General features: G+C 35.9%; 1 pseudogene; it reads right to left on the bottom strand.

Annotated features, from left to right (window-relative positions):
* LOC139043290 (centromere-associated protein E-like) overlaps positions 1 to 15,525 on the bottom strand; it is a 79,749-nt pseudogene that overhangs the window by 46,533 nt on the left and 17,691 nt on the right.

Below are 15,525 nucleotides of genomic sequence, written 5' to 3'. Positions count from 1 at the left end.
CATCCTATATTATGATATTCCCACTTGAGAATTATCCACAGCTTTGGTGATTTTTGGTGAAACCCTTTGGCAAACCAGAGCAATGACATAGGTCCTAAAGCCATAATTTGACTTTTACTCTTTTTTGGTTAAACTTTTCCCCAAAATATATGTTTTGGAACATATTTTACTGCATACACATAAACTTACAATATTTTCAGTTTAAAATGGAATGGATATTGTAAAACTGTCTTTGAAAAGAATAAGTTTTTATTACTTAATCTTTTATGTTACCTTACAGAACCTAGAATTTCAATTTATGTCCAAGAAAAACTGAAGAGAATAGGATTATTTTCCCCTTTGACTGTGGTTAAAAAAGAAAAAAAAATCCAGATGTGAGATTCAAGTCATACATTCTGTTATTTTGTAATCTTTTTGAGTGTGACAATTCAGTGAGCTTCAGTTTTTACTAATTGAACATATAAATGACGTAATAAGAAATTAGAGAAATTACTGATACACTTATGCCCGAAGTTAATTTTACGTCATATTATTTATAATAAGAAATACACAAAAACTTAGATGAAATTTTGGAGTTCGAAGGGGCCTTGGCAAGCACCTGATCTAACCTCAGGGGTGGAGACGCGCAGGAAGGAAGCCCTATGAAATTCGGTGCTTGCTCAAGGCCTTGTCAATAATGCGTGCCAGGCTTGAATCCGCAGTGAGGTCGGGAGCAGCAAAACTGGGGCTTAAATCCATGGAGTCTGGCCCCAGAGAACCTGTTCTTAACCACGACGCCAGACCACCTCCTCTCAATAAAATCCAGTTTTACTGACTGAAATCCACTGTTTTTTTCATGACATTTTGCATTTTGTCAATATGAGAATATTAAAAAAGGTAAAATGAAACTCTGGAGAACTTACAAACTTTTGCGTCTTAGGATATAATACCTATGAAATGTAGGATTAACTAATTTGTAGGTAGAATGGAAATAACATATTTGGCACAGGATTCTTTTTTCCTTTTAAAAAGGAAAAGAGGGTGAGAAACTAAACAATGACACAGAGGAAAAATGATTGTGTCCCTTTGGGCTATTCATACAGAAATCTGAGAAGCAGCTGCAAATTAACTCATACTTTAACCACACCAAACACTGGCTCTTAATTTTGGAGGGAATCACAGATCACTTCACAAGTATGATAACAGCTATGGATTCTCGTTCCCAAAAAATGAGTGAGTTCAAAACTTCTGCAAAATAATTTCATCGTGTCTATAAACTCTAAGTAAACGACTCTCTGCACTAAGAAATCTCTTGAATCTTTTGGACAATTTCTGTCTCCAAAGTCTGATGATTTGGGGCTTAGGTTCTCTTAACATGTAGCCTAACATTATACACTGAGAAAATTTAACTAATCTGTTTCATTTCTAAAAATTCCATTAAAACTACTTGATATTAGTTATACTAATTTTTACAATAACTCTCTTATGGAAAAAGAAACATGCAAAATCAGCTTTCCCAGCTATTCTAATAATGTTCTAACTACTTAGGTACATACTTTCTAAAGAAAATGAAGTCCATTAATATGTAGTATCCATACATAAAACATTCACTAGATATTAAAATTCATATTGGTCTCAGAAGGAAACAGCTATGCTCTAGGCAGCAATTCTGGTATACTCAATAAAGTATTGATAACATACAAATTATCAGGAAATAATTTCTTCAAGATTAATTCATCAATAGGCAGATTCACCAAACCTGCTCAAAGATGTTTTTGATTCCTTCCTCTTCTTGCACACAAGCACAAGTGAAACAATTATGATTTAACTATTTTTAAAGCAATATAAATGAACTGATTATTTCTTAAATTCTCTAAATTGTGTGTACAAATGGAAAATGGTTGGGTTTTCAATATATCAACCTTAGAAATAAACATCTTTAAGAAAATGATACTTTTAAAAGTGTGGTTTTAGGGTCCAGCCTGGTGGTGTAGTGGTTAAGTTTGTGCACTCCATGGGTTTGGATGCCAGGTGCAGACCTACATAGCACTCATCAAGCCATGCTGTGATGGTGTCCCACATACAAAATAGAGGGAGACCAGCACAGATGTTAGCTCAGGGACAATCTTCCTCAAGCAAAAAAAAGAGGAAGATTAGCAGCAGATGTTAGCTCAGGGCCAATCTTCCTCACACACACACAAAGTGTAGTTTTAGTTTAGTTTTGTGTTTCCACATCTTTTCATCTTTTACCTCTTGATCTTTTTCCGCTTTTCTTTCTAGAGCCTCAAATTCATGCAAACCATTCTTTTCTTTTAATTTCGATTCCATTTCTTCATTTTCTCTTCTTAGTTGTTCATAGTCTAGTACCAGACTATCATAGTTAGCACGAAGTGAATTCAACTCACTTTCTAAGTTTTCCTATTATAAACAAAACCAGATTTTCAAGTCAGAGAGGATTCAAGTTCTTTGTTTTGTTAACTAAAATCTGGATTAGTCAAATAATTCATTTAACCTTGAATCATTTGGTAGTTTGGGCCATTCTCCAATATCTTCCCAATGGTCTAGCTTGATCCACAGCATAACAGAAGGTCTGCCTTTTGGTAAACTAGCTAACATAGAATAGAGGAAGACTATTTTCAAAGAGATAGAATTAAAAAAGAAAGAAAGAAAGAAAGAAAGATCATATAAACAAATGCTCTGCCTGTGCCTGACTTAAAATTCAGTCGGGAGTAGGAGTAGGGCACATAATGGGAAGTCATCTGACCACAGATCCTTAAGCTCCTTGGTAATAAAGCTAATAATGTAATTCTCCACCTGCTTGACTCCTGTTTAATTTCTCAGACAGCTCTGAATTTAGGAAGTGACACGGAGCCATTATTTATTGACTTCTAAAACTCCAACGGCTGCCAGGCCTCACCGTGCTGAGCAGAGGCCTGTTTCTGCTTTCTGTTCCATCATGAGGAAGAGTAAGCCATGAGTTAAAAGAAACTAAACCAACACTAGGGATTTGAAAAAAACAACAAACCTTCCAGAGTGTTTTAGGGACACAAAAGCATATAATTCCCCATAATAATTAATTATAAGAACCATTACAACTAATTATAATGGTTAGCTAATGATAATAACAATTCCCAAGAATCACTGCAATTTTATTTCAAAATTAAAATGAAATTTTCTTTAACAAATACATTTATATGACTATGTTATATTTCTTTGAATATTAGCAGCCTAGAAAGCAAACATGGAATCTAAACTTACTAAAGTATTCACTACAGTATTCCTTATTTCTTAAAGTTTTCATAAGACTATATAATTTTATTTACTTTCATTTTTCAGCATTATTTGGCAATATTACCCTTCCCTGATACACCATTCTACTTTATGCCTGAGAATTTTGATACTTTTAAAATCAGCCCTTTTTACCTTCAAGGGATGGCCCAAGGCAAAACAGAAACTTACCAAAAAATCATAGATACCAAGATCTGCTGGTAAAAACTAGAAGCAAAGGTTTACCTATTACCATACTTTAGGAAATGTTTAGCCTCTCTCTGTATGCCACAGTTACCAACGAGGAGTGTAACAAGTTGGGGAAGCCTTAATAAGAACCTCAACTACTACTGAAACAGTCAGAGCTAGAAATGTGCCACAACAGCAAACATCAATAACAAATGAATTTAAAGAAGAGTAAAAGGATAATGTTCTGTAAAATACATTTAAGTTACCTGACTTAGTAGTTTTGTTGCTGGATTCCACTCTGTCTCAGTTAATGTATCAAGAGTGTTACTGAAAACATCAGACTCTGAATAGAGAGCTATAATTAGGGGGAAAAGAAATTTATCCATAAACATGTTATTAAGTTTCCTAAAACTCAAATTAAAGATTAAAAAAATTCTGATCTGAGGTAATAAGCTCAAATTAGTTAATATGTGCTCACAGTATGAATGCCAAGAATATATAAACAGATGTGATCATTTATATACTCGTGTGAATTAAGATCACTGGTTAGAATTAGTGATAAAATGTAGGATCCTTAGTACAACACATTCATGCACGGCATAAGGACGTTTCAGTCAAGGACGGACTGCATATACAACAGGCGTCCCACAAGATTAGTACCACAGAGCCCAGGTGTGTAGCAGGCTGTACCACCTAGGTTTGTGTAAGTGCACTCTGTGATGTTCACACAACAACAAAATTGCCTAAAGATGCACTTCTCAGAACACGTCCCATCATTAATCAACGTGCGACTGTATAGGTTAAAAGGACAAATTCTAAATTTGAGATTTAATCATTGTAAGCAGATTTTTAAATGCCCCTAAAAAATACTTATAATGTTAGAGACAAACTTTGCAACAGATTCCTGTGTAAATGCTACCCTTTCAAGATTAGCAAAGTTTAAGCCAGACATTATATGGGTACTAACTTAATGAGCAGTGATTAAAACAAAAACAAAAAATAAAAATATCTGTCTCAAATGTTTCAACTACAGCACATCATTCTTAAGAGATCTGGAAAAAATAGAGAACTTCATCAATGTTCACTTTCTTAAAATTACTTATTTTTATCATCGTAATCACATCTAAAATACATACATTTTATTTAACTGTGTTTATCACATTAACTGAGTTATAAATAAAGTCTCTCTTTATAGGGATACTTTTATAATTAAAAGTAGTTGAAGAAGAACTCACATTCATCAATTTCTCCTCCTAAAGTTAGAGCAGACTTATGTGTCTTTGTTGTTACATTCTCTGGTACATTAAACTCATTTACATAGTTTGAATCCTTCATTTTGTTAATTTTGCCAACACACCAAGTGACTCTTCGTTTTTTTTTAGCCTAAAGAAGAAGAAATCAAAATTACCTCACACACATCTGGCTCAAACATCATAAAACAAGGGAACTAGTTTCCATTTTTAACAACCATTGACTTGGTAGAATTCTTATTCAGCCTAGTTTAATATCTTATCAGTCTAAGGACATCCTGAGATAAGAAAACATATTCAAACTTTTCAAATTAGTGTTAACTTCATAATAAATTTGATGAAACTATTATTTAAATTTCATTTTGTATTTGAAGGCTTACTTACAAGAATTTCTGCAAATTTACTGAAAGGAATTAGTTAAGTATCAATCCTTCAAGTAATCTGGTGTTACAGAAGACAGCACAGCCACCAACATAGTGACCAAAAGCACTTCTGGGAACCCAGCCTTAACTGGGAAGGAACAGACAGGCAGCCCATTTGAACTTCCCTCAGCAAGTAAATCTTCCACAGGGCCATTCCCATGCCAATTCTTTGCCAGTTTATAAAGCTCACGATCCAACCAGCGCTCCTAATCTTGTTCCTTCCGTTCTCCCTTGGGACTCTGTTCCCTCAGGTATCTGTTCATCTGTCGTCTTCACTACCTTCTTCCACTGGGCTTTAAGAATGCTCAAGCCTCTGTTTTCTGCTTTTGATTTTTTCAAAAACAAACCCTTCACTCCTTCCTTCTCTCTAGCCAACATTTTCTTTTAGTTTCTATGTTCTCTTCTTCCTCGTCTCTCTACTTCTTCCTCATCCCTCCTGGGATACCTCTGTCTCCTGGTTCTTGTCCCACCCAGCTAGCTGTCCTCATCACTCACTTGGCTTTACTGCTTTCTCTTTCTCTGACCACCGCCTAAGTGTTTTTCCATATTTTACAGGTATATTCCTCTCTTGTCCCTTTACTAGAACAAGCATTATCTCATCTTTTTTGATCCTCTCAACAATCCTCTCTTACTACATCCACTTTATAGATGCCTGAGTGTCCAAAAAGTTTACATGAGTTGTGTACAGTCATACAGCCAATTGGTGGCTGAGCCCATGCTTGTAACTTCAGACCTTATCCACCACCCATTCCACTGCGTTGCCTGTCAAGATTATCTGTTGTCCCCAGAATATATGGCTTCTGCTTGAAATGGCCAGCCCTTTCCACAGCCTGCTCTGCAAAAGCACATTCATATATAAATCCTTGATTCCCATGACCTTCAGCTCAACTCCATTCGCTCCCAAAGCCACTGGACCCTGTCATCTGAAACTCATAAACCTAGAACTCCTTCCACCCCAGTGATTCAGTTAATCCCATTATAGCTAGTTAGCTTAAGAGGGACATCTAGTCTCTTGATCCACTGTTTTCTTTCTGCCAGCTACCTTTGGGCTCTCATCCCATCATCTTAGATTCTATAGATCACCAGTTCAATCACATTTTGGGGTCAATGGTCTCAAACTATTAGACCCATTCTGTGTTCCCCACACCTATCCTATCACAATGTACACTCAGATGAATTACACTGCCATCTGAGCTTTTATTAGCCTCCTGAACACTGTGTGGACAGCCAGAAGACTGGCTACCAACATCACCTGGGCCCTTAAGGCTGCCTGGCAAGACTCCTTGCCCCCTCGTTGGCTTTCTTTTCCATTCCCTACAAAGGCGAGACTATTTCAAACCCTTAGCAGGTCTACAAACTGTGTCTCTACCATCTCCAGCCACCACAGAAGAAAAATTAAACCTCCTATTTCACAAAGAAAATACAAGCCTAAACTTACAAAAGCATTACTTGCATTGATTCCTACCCTTTTCCTCTGTCCTTGTTATAATGAAGGAGTGTTTCTCCTTCTATCTAAGGCCAGACCCTTCTACTGTATTCAAGATCCTACGCCTTTGGGCCATCTCAGCCTACTGCAAGGTGGCTTTCATTCCCAATACATAACTCAAATTGTTTTTGCAAAGGAGCTTCTTGTTTCTAAATCCAAAAAGTTTTAGTCTATATTTGTCTTATTTAACTTCTCAGCAGAACGTGACATCACTGACATAGAATGTGACCTCTCTATGCAACATTCTCTTCTTTTAGTTTACCACGTTCACCTGGTTTCTTTCTTAACTCTAGAGCTAAACCTGGGCTCCTTTAGGCATTCCTCTGTTTTGCTTTTACCTAAAAAGTTGTTTGGGAGGATCTTATCTTTGGCCCTCTGTTCTTTTCATTCTCAACATGCTCCCAGAGCAAGCTCATCCATTCTCACGACTTTAATTTGGATTTGCAGTAGTTAATGCCCAAATTGATATCTCCATCCCAGATCTTTCACTTGATTTTCATATATTTGCATTTTCAACTGCCTGACACCTTAAACTAGAGCTGACCCAAATAAAACACTGGACAGCTCCACTGCTCTTCACTCAATGTTCCTTAACTCAACAAATACTGCTACCAGCTATCCAGCAAGCCCAGTAATGTGTGCATGTCATTCTAGATGCTTCCTTCTCCCTTTCCATGTCCCCATGTTGAAACAATCACAAAGTTCTGTCGAGTCTGTCTCCCAAATAGCTCTCCAATTTACCCATTTTTTTTCCATCTCCAGAGCCACAAGCCTTGTGGAGGCCCAATCAATTGTAGGTACACAGTAGCCACATCTTTCTAAACAGCAATTCCAATCATGTTACCTACAAGGCTTTCCCATATCCTTAGCATAATGCAATGTTCGAATCCTACAATGTGGTTTAAATGCCCCTGCCACCAGAATATTTTAAGTCCAAGAAATATGTTTTCTCACGACTCCAAGCTTTTGTACATGTAGATGTCTAACCGGCATACTTTTCCCTACCCCTTTCCTTGGGCTGTTTCCTACTCATGGCTGAGCCAACAGATGGTTTTGATGCCTTCCATTTACCTGGTATGGTGGACTTAAAGGTAGCGTCTATTAATAATAATCTTAACAGCATACACTTATTGAGGATTTGCTGTATGGAGAGTATAGTGTTAAGCACATTCTATATATCACTTCACTTAATTGTCACATCAGTCCTATGAGGTGAGGATCAAGCTTTCTCACAGATAAGGAAACTGCAGCAAAAAGTATTTAAGAAAGGGCCCAAGGTCGAGAGTTAGGAATTGACAGAACTGGGATTCAAATCCAGAAAGTCCAGCTCCAGAGGCCATTCTCTTAACCATGACACTATCACTCCCCAAAACATCTGCTGGATAAATAAACCCCTACTCTGGTAAAAACAAAAGCACACAGACTGGAAGCCAGAATTTTGATTACTATGTTGATTTATAGTCTAGATAAATTTTCCTGAGATTACTATTTCTGTTTCATTAAATAGAAAATATTACCACATACTCTAGACACCTGTGGTTTCCAATCACCTAATCAATTTCATTAGAATTTCATAAGAAGTATAGTGCAAATAGATTCCTTGACTACATCCCAGACTTTCTGAATTAGGATCTCTTCATATGGGAATCAGGGTTAAGTATTTTTAATGAACGTTCTAGGTGTTGTTGAGGTATAGGCAAATACACAAAAGGTTCTTTCCTAAAATATACTGTATCAAAGGATAAGAAACACATAGCTATATAATAAGCATATAAGAATACCAATTCTATTCCCTATATATCAAGTTTAAGCTGTCATCTTTCATAAAAAAAATAAGACCCATATATGTGCTGCATACAAGAGATGCATTTCAGACTGAAAGACACTCACAAACTGAAAGAGAAGGAATGGAAAAAGATACTCCATGAAAATGGCAATGAAAAGAAAGCTGAGGTAGCAATATTCATATCAGAAAACATAGACTTTAAAATAAAAACTGTAACAACAGACAAAGCGCACTACATAATGATAAAGGGAATGATCCAACAAGAATATTTAACATTTACAAATATCTATGCACCCAACATAACAGCACCTCGACATATAAAGCAATTATTAACAGACATAAAAGGAGAAATAGCAACACAATAATAGTAGAGGACTTTAACAATCCACTTACACCAAAGGAGAGATCATCAAAACAAAAGATCAATAAGGAAACGTTGGCCTTAAATGACATATTAGACCAGATGGACTTAGTACACATGTATAGAACATTCCATCCCAAACCTGCAGAATACACATTCTTTTCAAACGGACATGGAACATTCTCCAGGACAGATCACATATTAGACCACAAAACAAGTCTCAATAAATTTAAGAAGACTGAAAAAATACCCAGCATCTTTTCTGACCACAATGGTATGAAACTAGAAATCAACTACAGGAAGAAAATCAGAAAAGCCACAAATGGATGGAGCTTAAACAAAATGCTATTGAACAACAATTGAGTCAAAGAAGAAATCAAATGAGAAATCAAGAATATCTGGAGACAAATGAAAATGAAACTACGACAGGCCAAAGTCTATGTGATACAGCAAAAGTGGTTTTAAGAGGGAAGTTTATATCAATACAGGCCTACCTCAACAAAGAAGAAAAATCCCAAATAAACAGTCTAACAGTGCACCTAAAGGAACTGGAAAAAGAAGAACAAAGCCCAAAATCAGTAGAAGGAAGGAAGTAATAAAAATCAGAGCAGAAATAAATGAAATAGAGACTAAAAAAAACCAGGAAAAAAAATCAATGAAACTCAGCGCTGATTCTTTGAAAAGATAAACAACATCGACGAACCTTTAGCTAGACTCACCAAGAAAAAAAGAGAAGGCTCAGATAAATAAAATCAGAAATCAAAGAGGAGAAATTACAACAGATACCTCAGAAATACAAAAGATTATAAAAGAATACTATGAAAAGCTATACGCTAACAAACTGGATAATCTAGAAGAAATGGATAAATTCTTAGACTAATACAACCTTCCAAAACTGAATCAAGAAGAAGTAGAGAATGTGAATAGACCGATCACCAGTAAGGAGATTGAAACAGTTATCAAAAACCTCCCAAAAGATAAAAGTCCAGGACCAGACGGCTTCCCTGGTGAATTATACCAAACATTCAAAGACTTAATCCTATCCTTCTCAAACTCTTCCAAAAAATTGAAGAAGAGAGGAAGCTTCCAAATTCATTTTACGAAGTCAACATCATCCTGATACCAAAAGCAGACAAGGACAACACAAAAGAAGAAAATTACAGGCTCATATCACTGATGAACATCGATGCAAAAATCCTCAACAAAATACTAGCAAATCAACTACAACAATACATTAAAAATTTCATACACCATGATCAAGTGGGATTTATTCCAGGGATGCAGGGATGGTTCAACATCTGCAAATCTATTAACGTGATACACCACATTAACAAAAATGAAAAATAAAAATCCCATGATCATCTCAATAGATGCAGAGACAGCGTTTGACAAGATATAGCATCCATTTATGATAAAAACTCTAAATAAATTGGGTATAGAAGGAAAGTACCTCAACATAATAAAGCTGATATATGACAAACCCACAGCTAATATCATTCTCAATGGAGAAAAACTGAAAGCTATCCCTCTAAGAACAGAAACCAGACAAGGATGCCCACTGTCACCACTCTTATTTAACATAGTATTGGAAGTCCTAGCCAGAGCAATCAGGAAAGAAAACGAAATAAACAGCGGTCAGATTGGAAAGGAAGAAGTGAAACTGTCACTAGCTGCAGATGACATGATTTTATATATAGAAGACCCTTAAGAACCCACCAAAAACTTCTCAAACTAATAAACAAATACGGCAAAGTTTCAGGATGCAAAATCAACATACAAAAATCAGTTGCGTTTCTATACACTAACAAGGAAGTGGCAGAAAGAGAAATTAAGAATATAATCCCATTTACAGTTGCAACAAAAAAGAATAAAATATCTAGGAATAAACTTAACCAAGGAGGTGAAAGGTTTGTACACTGAAAACTATAAAACATTGTTGAAAGAAATTGAAGAAGATGTAAAGAAATGGAAGGCTATTCCATGCTCTTGGATTGGAAGAATAAACATAGTTAAAATGTCCATACTTCCTAAAGTAATCTACAGATTCAGTGCAATCCCAATCAAATTTCCAACAACATTTTTCACAGAAATAGAACAAAGAATCCTACAATTTATATGGAACAACAAAAGACGCAGAATAGCCAAAGGAACCCTGAGAAAAAAGAACAAAGCTGGAGGCGTCACACTCCCTGATTTCAAAATATACTACAAAGCTATAGTAACCAAAACAGCATGGTATGGCATAAAAACAGACACACAGATCAATGGAACAGAATCCGGAGTCCAGGAGTCCAGAAATCAACCCACACATCTATGGACAGCTAATTTTTGACAGGGGAGCCAAGAGCATACAATGGAGAAAGTAGAGTCTCTTCAATAAATGGTGTTGGGAAACCTGGACAGCCACATGCCCAAGAATGAAAGTAGACCATTACCTTACACCATGCACAAAAATCAACTCAAAATGGATTTAAGACTTGAATGTAAGACCTGAAACCACGAAACTTCTAGTAGAAAACATAGGCAGTACACTCTTTGACATCGGTCTTAGCAGCATATTTTCAAATACCATGCCTGACTGGGCAAGAGAAACAATATAAAAAATAAACAAATGGGACTACATCAAACTAAAAAGCTTCTGCACAGCAAAGGAAGCCATCAAGAAAAGGAAAAGACAGCCTAACAATTGGGAGAAGATGTTTGTAAACCATATATCAAAAAAGGGGTGAATATCCAAAATATACAAAGAACTCATACATCTCAACAACAAAAAAACCAAAAACCCAGTTCAAAAATGTGCAAAAGATCTGAATGGAGATTTCTCCAAAGAAGATATACGGATGGCCAACAGGCACATGAAAAGATGTTCAACATCACTATCAGAGAAATGCAAATCAAAGCTATAATGAGATATCACCTCACTCTTGTCAGAATGGCTATAATTAACAAGACTGGAAACAATAAGTGTTGGAGAGGATGTAGAGAGAAGGGAACCCTCATACACTGCTGGTGGGAGTGCAAACTGGTGCAGTCACTATGGAAAACAGTATGGAGATGGCTCAAAAAATTAAGACTAGACCTACCATATGATCCAGCTATTCCACTCTTGGGTATTTATCCAAAGAACGTCAAAACGTGAATGCGTAAAGATACATGCACTCCTATGTTCACTGTAGGCTTATTCACAATAGCCAAGACTTGGAAGCAACTTAGGTGCCCGTCAAGGGATGAATGGATGAAGAAGATGTGGTATATATACACAAGGGAATACTACTCAGCCATAAAAAAGGATGAAATCTGGCTAATTGTGACAACAAGGATGGACCTTGAGGGTATTGCTGCTGAGAGTAAAAAGTCAGAGGGAGAAAGTCAAACATTGTATGATCTCACTCACAAATAGAAGATAAAAACAACAAAAGACAATCCCATAGCAACAGAGATTGGATTGGTGGTTACCAGAGGGGAAAGGGGGAGAGAAGAGGTTGAAAGGCATGATTAGGCACATGTGTGGTGATGGTAATTAGTCTTTTGGTGGTCAGCATGATATAATCTACATAGGAATTGAAATATAACGATATACACCTGAAATTTATATACTGTTATAAACCAAAGTTACTGCAATTAAAAAAAACAATAATAAAAAAGAAGAAGAAAAGAAGCTGTTGTCTTTTAAATTTTACTTTTAATTCCTGTTGTGATGTGAGGGAAGAAGAGGTCACTAGCATTCGTGTTAAGTTTTGAATTTTCTCAATCTGCACTTTTTGAAGCAAATCTTTTTCTTCCAAAAGTTGGGCCAATTGGTCTTTTTCCATTGCCTGGGCCCGAGTCTCTAAAGAAACCTAAAGAATGTAATATTGGGTTACGTTAATAAATGTAGGTAGGTTTTAAAACCTTGAAAGTATAGTTTAAAAAAATATAAATTTGTATGTGAGTTTTGAGAATTTTTCTTTTCTTTTTTTTTTTGCTGAAGAAGATTCACCTTGAGCTAACATCTGTACCTATCTTTCTCTTTCTGCTTGAAAGGGATTTGCCCTGAGCTAACATCTGTGCCTATCTTCCTCCATTTTGTACATGGGACAACAGGACAGCATGGCCGCCAAGTGGTGTAGGTCTGCGGACGGCAACTGAACCCGGGCTGCCAAAGTGGAGTGCAACAAACTTAACCACTAGGCCACAGGGCTGGCCTGAGAATTTTAATTTTATTGAAATAAAATATGCCCTACCTGCAGAACACCAATATGCAGTTACCATAATCAATAATTTCTCAAACTTATAATAGGGTAAAATATACATTTCTCCTCATGTCACTATTCTATATGCCATGTATAAGATTATATCAATGCTGTTAAAGCAATTCTATTAATTGACTAAAAATATATAAATAGGCAGAGAAATCATAAAGCAGAGACTTGAATACCTATAGCAAAGGAAGAGAGATCCTTCTAAGACCGCCATTTGACATTTTAGGTCATTTTTAAAAAGATCAGTAAAATGTAAGTTTTTTACAGACTGGGGACCATGATGGTTTAAACAAACAAATGGTAATGACAAGCAATTATGCTATCTTATTAGATTGCTATCTTAGGGCTAGAAGAGGAATTCAAGATAATGTAAAATGAAACAAAGTAGTTTTAAACACTATTCATGGTCTCTCTTTTTAACCTAATTCTCTGTATTTGTGACAGTTTTTATCTCTTAAAAAAACGTATCTCTACTTGGCCCATTTGAAAATCTCAAATTTTGCCCTTTGGAAATGAAAAACAAAATCTAAAATAATTTCAAGAAACCAAATCTTGCAGTTTATAGTAAAGTTTTTACGGGTTGATTTCTCCTTAGTTAAAAACTATTTGTTTTAAATTTAGATTGTAGAACTCAGATATTGAGGATTTAAGAGTCTCTGGGCATGTAGGCAGATCTCAATTCTAAATCCATCTCTATTCTTTACTGAAATACACAGTTCATACATACCTCCTCTAATTGTTTTTTAAGATCCATTATTTCTTTTCTATATCTTTTCAGGAGAGCTTCATCACTAGACACCTCATTGACATAAGGAGTATTCTTCATATATTTAGCAGTGCTGGCAAACTGGGAAAAAATACAAGAGTGTTAAACGTTGACACCAAAAGATTAGTTTAATTAATATTTAGGTTTCTTGTAATTTTCTTTTGTAAAGAAACATCAGTAAAAGCTTCCCAGGTGGCTTACAGCTTCTGAACACACAGCATTCTACGTCCCTGTAACAATGTCCATAACTTACCTTTGCCACTAGTCTTCAGGAGGGTCAGAGAAATATCTTGAAGACAGATGCCAACAGAGAGTCTACACACCCTGGCTCACTGGAATCCATCTACTCCTCAAAGTCCAGGGCAAATGCTCCCTCTGCGCTGAAGCTTCACTTCCAGTCAAAAGCACCTCTCCTTCCTTTGAACTCTGTCCTACTTATTAGCCACTTAACTTTTAATCCAAGGAAATCACGCTGGAAGACAGGTCTTATCTTCACTATAAGACTATAAATTCTGTGAAGCCAGGAACGCTATCTCCTACCTTTGTTTCTCTGACAGAACCTTGATCCAGCGCTCAATAGCTACTTAAAGTGATGTTTCTTAGAGCATGAGTGTCAAAAGTAACTTTAACTGGGTACGTGAGGGTGCCCATTAAATAACACTGAACCCTTCATTGAGACAGCTATTCTACTGACAGTTCTCATTCTTCTTTTCTTTTGCAAACAGAAAATACAGGCCTTAGGCTCAGAGCAAAGGCAGGCAACAATTTGTTAGCAGGAACTTAAGAATTATTTTGTTATAAACACGCACACCCATTTTTTGGGTCACCTTCTGTTTGTTCCAAGTGATAACCAGTTTTTCATTTATGGGACTGACAGAAAGTTTCCTTTTATAATAAGTTAAATTTAAAAAGTGAGTTATTTAAGAAAAAATCAAGTCAATTTCAATAAAATATTGTTGGATGTGGCAAAAATTGGGGAGGCAGGATATGAATGATTGAAGTTTGGGAAGATTAAGGAATGCTATTTAGTAGACACACCAATTTTATTTTAACAGGTATGTTATGTCAATTACAAAAAATTACACCTAATTTTAGTAGCTAATTTTTCCTTCTGAAAGATGATTTCCCCCATATTGATTCGAGATAAAAATCAAACTCACCTGGAGAGTAGTCAGGGTTTCATCCAAAGACACTGGAGTAATTGTGCAGATAATGCGTGTTTTTGCATTTCCTCCCAAGGAATTCTGGAGAATTCGTGTTAATTTGCTATCTCGATAATTTATGAAACCACTTAGTGAGAGATGAGTTTGGGGAGAAAAAGAGTAAAACTTTTTATATAACAAAAGTGGTTTATTTTTAACGCAGAACCTTAAATTTGCTACAGTTTAAAAAATTCATTCTTTACTGGTTACTTGAGGCAGAGCAAAACTACTAACTAGAAAATATTTAAAATATAAAGTAAATTTAGTAGGTCACGGTCATACATATAAGAAGCAACGCATGCTCATAGAATCACAGAAGCTTTTGAACATACAGGGGTATCAGTACATTTATTTGAGTGTCACTGAAATATCATAATTTTCAACCTAATGAAAAACGTAAGCATTAATAGGTAAATGTACAATGGGACAAACTTACCCAACTTGTCCATCACTAAGTTTCTTGATCACTTGTCCCAAAATAAATAAGCTACGATTTATATTACAGCCTTCCTTGAGTCGCACACCTGCATTTATTAAATAAATAAGAAAACAAATTGGCCCCTGTACTAGATGATG

The sequence above is a fragment of the Equus asinus genome, unplaced genomic scaffold (assembly GCF_041296235.1).
Source record: "Equus asinus isolate D_3611 breed Donkey unplaced genomic scaffold, EquAss-T2T_v2 contig_197, whole genome shotgun sequence".
NCBI lineage: Eukaryota > Metazoa > Chordata > Mammalia > Perissodactyla > Equidae > Equus > Equus asinus.
Note: the sequence above shows the minus strand (reverse complement) of the source record. Positions and strands in the feature narration are given on the sequence as shown.